This window comes from Puma concolor, chromosome C2, assembly GCF_028749965.1.
Source record: "Puma concolor isolate L17-30 chromosome C2, mPumCon1.1.hap2, whole genome shotgun sequence".
In the NCBI taxonomy this organism is placed as follows: domain Eukaryota; kingdom Metazoa; phylum Chordata; class Mammalia; order Carnivora; family Felidae; genus Puma; species Puma concolor.
In genome coordinates this window covers 78,352,602-78,358,601 of record NC_141675.1, presented here as the reverse complement: position 1 = coordinate 78,358,601, position 6,000 = coordinate 78,352,602, and positions in this window count along the sequence as shown.

Genomic DNA, 6,000 nt, shown 5'->3' with positions numbered 1-6,000 from the left:
GCAGCTCTGCCAACAATCTGGGGGAGAGGACTCCAGAGCAGCTACAGGGAGAGTGAGAGGACACCGTCTCTTACGGTGTCCTCTAGGCTTGAGCTCCCCGATGAGGATGGACCTTAGGGCTTTCATCTCTTCTGCCTCTTTAATATGGAAATGCAACACACACACACACACACACACACACACACACACACACACACACCCACACACCCCAATCCCATTACTGGGGCAGAAGACAAGGACAAGCAGAGAGTGGGATGTCAGAGCCCCCCAGAAGCCCAGACTGGTACCCATGAGCTTTGGTTGATTCACGGCCCACATATAAATGACTACGCAGATAGTGTCTTCCACTACAGCCCCCAGAGCATACAGATGAGTGGGGCTGGTGGCCGCCCTGCCAGCCCCTCTTAGCAGATTTCCTTGCTCCACTCCTCTCCCTTGTGACTGTGTGAGTCCCTTGCCAGCTGTTAGCCCGAGTCTCTTTCTCCATACCACTGGCCTCAGCAAGGCTGACAGGGTCTCTGGAGGGGGCTGGCAAGGGGGCCATGGAACTGTAGGCTGGGGAATCACAGAGAGAGAGAGACTTGGTGACAATAACTCATCTCTGTCCCAGCTGTTTGCACTGTTCTTGAAAGCCCAGGGTCAGCTCTGGAATCAGAGCCAGAAGGCCATTGGGGTCTGCCTCTTTAGCAGTCATAGTGCCTCCTGGAAGATGCCTTCTTATTTCCACTTTGGCTCACAACATTCTGCATGGGAATAAATTCCAACAGAACTTGGGCTTCAGATGTTGGCATCCACTGGGGGTGGAGACTTCACTAAGCCCTGAGCCCTGGATTTGATCCGTATTATTCCACATACTAGTTAGACGACTTTGGACAAGTGATTTACTCTCTTTCTGTATGCCTTGTTATCTTAATCTGTAAAAAACGGAAGTAAATAATGGTATCTATTTAAGAGGCTTGTTGTGAATTTAAATGAGATTATTTAAATGAGGGTTATTTCTGGCATTTGAAGACTTCCCAGTTCTATGTTAGCTAATGCTGCTCTTACTACCACTACCTCCACCGCTACAACAATCACTGTCACTATCAACAAAGCCCATTGGAAGAGGTAATCTCAAACCTCAAATTTACAATCAGCCTTTGCTGCCATTTAATTAGCACCTACTATGTGAACACTCTGCTGAGTACCTTTGCTGACGTTGACTAGTCTAGCTCTCACAATTAACTTATGGAGTAAGTCAAGTAATTTCCCAACTATTTATAGATTAAAAAACGGGGGGGCGGCTTTCTGCAGGTCCCAAGGAAAATGGGGGTAAGCAAGGGAACTTTGCATATTCTTGATTTGGCATCTAACTAGTTATTTATGCCTTGCTTGACTCAAAAAGAGTTGAGGGCACCTGCACACCATTCATGTGCCCGGTAGCAAAATGCCCCAGAAAATATGAACAACAAAGTTGATGAGCCCTGGGCTGGAACCCCAACCCCATCACTTATTAGCCAAGTGACTTGGGAATGTTACATAAAATTTCTGTGAGCTCCAGTTTCCAACCACCCGTGGATTAACTATGCAAACTGAAAAATATTCATCATTGTCCCCATTTTTCTGCTGAGTAGATGAAGAGTCTGAGATATTGCAACTTTGCAAGTTTACAAAGCTATCGGGTTAAGTAAGTAACAGAGCCAGATACTGGTCCCAGGTCGATCTGCTTTCAAATTCCAGAGCTCTTCCCACTATTCTGAGCTATCTCGGTGGTGCCTTTCCCAAGTGCAAAGCTGGGAAACAGTATGGTGCTTCCTGTTCATGTAGTGGTGCTGTCATTTTTCTAAGGGCACTGAACCTAAGGAGGAGAAACAGATGTACTGATTCCCCCATTTGCACTTGTCCCCTCCCAAGTGACTAAGTATCTCAACCCCTTCTTTCAAGAGTAATTAAAAAGAATAGTGCCTTCAAGGTGAGGAGGAAGAGGTTGGGCTGGTGGAAAGTGAGACAGCGCAGACTGCAGCTTGAGTTACTGGTTTGTTTTAACTTCATTCCCTATTCTGTGTGCCCCTGCAGTCTGACGTCTGCCCCAACACACCATGGGAAGATGCTCTCCTGAGGTCCTCGGGGATCTCCTTGTGGTCAAACCATGGGCCTTTAGAGTTTTTTTCAGGGGCACCAGAGTGGCTCAGTCAGTTAAGGATCTGACTCTAGGTCTTGGCTCAGGTCATGATCCCTCGGTTTGTGGGTTCTAGTCCCACATTAGGCTCCATGCTATCCGCGCAGAGTCTGCTTGGGGTTCTCTGTCTCCCTCTCTTTGCCCCTCCCCTGGTCCCACTCTCTTTCTCTCAAAAGAAATAAACTTAAAAAATTCTTCCGTCATTTAGTATCAAACATATCCTGACAATTCTGCTACACAAAGGCACTGTGGTAGGTGATTCAACATTTATAAAGGTGCCAGGCCTCCAACGGACTACAGTCGGCAGTGGAGAAGCAAGACGAAATACCACAATACAAGGCAGAGTATGAGACACAGAAGCATGGGCATCTCTGAGTGCCATCCTCACCGACCATCTCTCCTTCCTTCTCCTCACCTTACCCCTCTTCTCTGTGTGGTCTCTCCATTCCCATGAATGAAGCTACCTTCCCTGCAGCGTCTCCAGCCCAGGCCTCTCTCCCTAATCAAGTCCTAATCATTCAGCTGCCATTTTGATGGCCTTGGAGACCAACACGTTCAAAGCTACACTTGCCATCTTCCTGCCACCGGCATATCCTTCCAGGTGAAAGGCTCACCCTTAACATCTTTCTCTCCCTCATCCCCCCAATGTAATCAATCTCCAGATCCTTTCAGAGCTGCCTCCTGCACGGTCTTTGAATACATCTGCTTTTCCATCCTCTACAGTCACCTGGTTTAATGCAGGGCAGGCCTCTCTTGTCCGGCTGTCCAATCAGCCTCCCAGCCGATCTCCCTGCCTCCACTTCAGCCCACCTCTCGTCCACTGGCCACACTTTATCAGAGCTATCTTGTAAAAAAAAAAAAACCCTTTATTTTCAGCATAAAATCAAACTCGCCAGCCCAACGCATGGGCTCTTCAAGGCCAGACCCCAGTCTTCTCTCTCCTCCCTTCCCTTTCCCTACTCCACATCCCATTATGATCCATAATTAAAGTGACTGAATATTTTTGTTCATCCAAACCAGAATACTTATGCAAGTGAAAGAAGGCCCTAGTCATAATTATACTGGGATAAACTGGGGCTCCCCAGGGCAAACTCAAATGTATGGTCATCTAATTCATAATGGCCATCCCAGATGCCAAATGTACATGAGTTTTTCTCTCTCTCTTCTCCAGAGCTAGCCGGCAACTTCTCTCTCTATCTCTTGGCTCAGGTTTTCAGAGATTGAGAATTGGAGAATTTGTTTGTCCCAGGTCATCCTGGCCCCTGGCCAGCCTCCAGATTGGTTGGCTGTCCTATGTCAGGTGACCAGGCTGGGCTAGTCAGGAGTGCCAATATGACTGCCCCATGGTCCAGTACATGGCCACTCACTGAAGCAAGGCCTGTGGGTGGGGACTCCCTTGGTGGGGGAGGGGGACTTTGGCCTCTAAGTCAGCTGGAGCTGTCTTCATCAAAACTTTAAAAATTTCCTCCCTTCCTTGGGATCATCTGCTAGGAGGTGATAGGTTGGGCCTAGACCCCACCAACATCTCTGCCAGTTCCTCCTCCATACCCCAGCTACCCTGCCGTATCTCCCCCAGTACAGCCAGCTGGCTAACTTGGAGGATGTCCTTTTCCCCCAACTGAATCTTCTTCTCTCTCCCTTTCAAATCCTGCTGTGCTGTTACCCAGTAATGGAAACAGCAGAAATCACTTTAGAAAGGAAGCCAGCTGGTTCATTAGTCTGATTAAACTCAAGCAGGGGAATCTGAACACAGTTCACATGATGAATGGTGTGCCTTCTCCTTGGCACAGTGAATTTTGCAGTGATTTTTAATTGTGGGGCTCAGTCACCCCCTCACATCTGCAAAATCATGTGAGGCAGAGAGAAAGGACAGGGTCATGGTGAGAAAATGCCAGGGCTTTCTGGGTAGAAGTGGTCCAGTCTCCCCTCTCTCCCTCACTGCAGGCCTGGAGGACTCCACAAAGTATGCCAGACTTCCTGAGTCTGTCAGGAAAACCCAGGGCTCCAGAGATGGCAAGATTCATCTTCGAAGTCAGATTTTGCCACTTATCAGCTGTATGCTTCGAGGCTCACACTTTTCACCTAAAGGAGTGTCTACAAATACATATTTTAGAGTATCGTAAGGACTAATAAGTACTTAAAGCTCCAAATGCAGTGGGTCGAAATGTCTGGAGTATAGGCAGGAGTGGGCGGAGGTGAGAAATGAGTCAGAACAAGTAAACAGGGCCAAATCACAAAAGATTTTATAGGCTGGGCAAACTTTTAATTTTTGATTGGATATTGAAGGTATGGGGCAGCCTGTAAAAAGACAAACTTGCAGAAGGGTGCTAAGATCTGCGTTTGGGGAAGCTCACTCTGGCCACAGGGCAGAAGGCATGGACCGGACGACACTGGACTGGGGAGGGAGAATGACCTGGGCCGTTACCCCAGGAGACATGATAGGAGTCTAAATGAGGCAGGAAGTGGAGTAATGAGGCATCTGCCTCAGATTTGGAAATCAGCGAGAAAGCAAAGCAAGTTGTTGCTGCTGAGGGACTGGAAAGCAACACAAGGAGTCAGGTTGAGTGTGGGACCTGTTGAATTCAAGGTAATGTTACAAATGTTTCTTTCCATGGCTTAGAAGCCAACCACGAGGGTACACAATTAGACCCTGTCTGAAGAGGTCGCCTCCCCAGGCCCTATTTTCAGGAAGATGAACCACCGGAGGACCTAACACCAATCTGACAGTTTCCCTGGGAAGTCCTTTTGGAAGCTGTAAGCAGCCATGGCTGGGTCTGGAAATGCAGAACACCTAAACCTACTGTTCTTATTTTGCCCTTACCCTCATTGTGAATATTCCCTTTCTCTGCTCACTCTGGGTGTGGGAGAGGAGGACAGCAGCTTCAGCTGGAGGACATTAGCAACAGAGAAACTGGTCAAAGACACTCAGAGCCAGGTGGTTGCTCCTACCTCGAGAAAGTCACAATGGCGGGGTGACTGTCAGGGCAAAACAGAAGGGTGGGTGATAAGCAGGAACAATGACACAGGACAAAAGGTGGCAAACAACCTATAGACAAAGGAAGCCCCAGGGTGATCTGCAATAAGAGAGGAAAAGAAACTAGAGCTCAGAGTTGGCTGCAGAGGATGCCTTGGCATTAATAAAAAGAGCATGGGTTTTAGAGCTCTAAGGGTTCAAATTTTAGCCTGGCTGTGTGACAGTGGCCAACTCATGGAAGCTTTCTTAGATTCAGTTTCTTTCCTTTTTAATTTTTTAAATATATTTTTAATGTGTATTTACTTTTGCGAGAGAGAGGGAGAATGCGAGCGGGGAAGGGACAGAGAGGGCAGAGGACCGTGGATCAATGTGGGCTCTGTGCTGACAGCAGACAGCCCGATGTAGGGCTCTAACTCATGAACCATAGGATCACGACCTGATCCAAAGTCGGACGCTTAACCATCTGAGCCACCCAGGCACCCCCTAGGCTTGGCTTCTTAATCTGCAGAATATTTAGGACGATACCTTCCTTGCAGGGTCAGGGTGAGAATTGGCCCAACAAAGAGACCAGGGCCGGGGAGGTGCTCTGCTTTAACTTCGCTAGTTGTTACCGCATCGCTGTCACTGAGCCATGTGACCTTAGGCAACACACCTCATTCCCCTGAATTTCAGGATCCTTGTCCCTAACCCTCCTTGTCGCTCCCTCGACGGTTATTATAAGAACGAAGTGACGTAATCTCAAAGAGAGTGAGGGCCTACATGGCACTGTTCTACTTCTTTCCATTCTCTTCTTCTCAAGATCTTTGAGATCCCGGAGATTAGAAATTAAGTACAAAACTGCACTGGGCTAAATGATACAGATCAATCT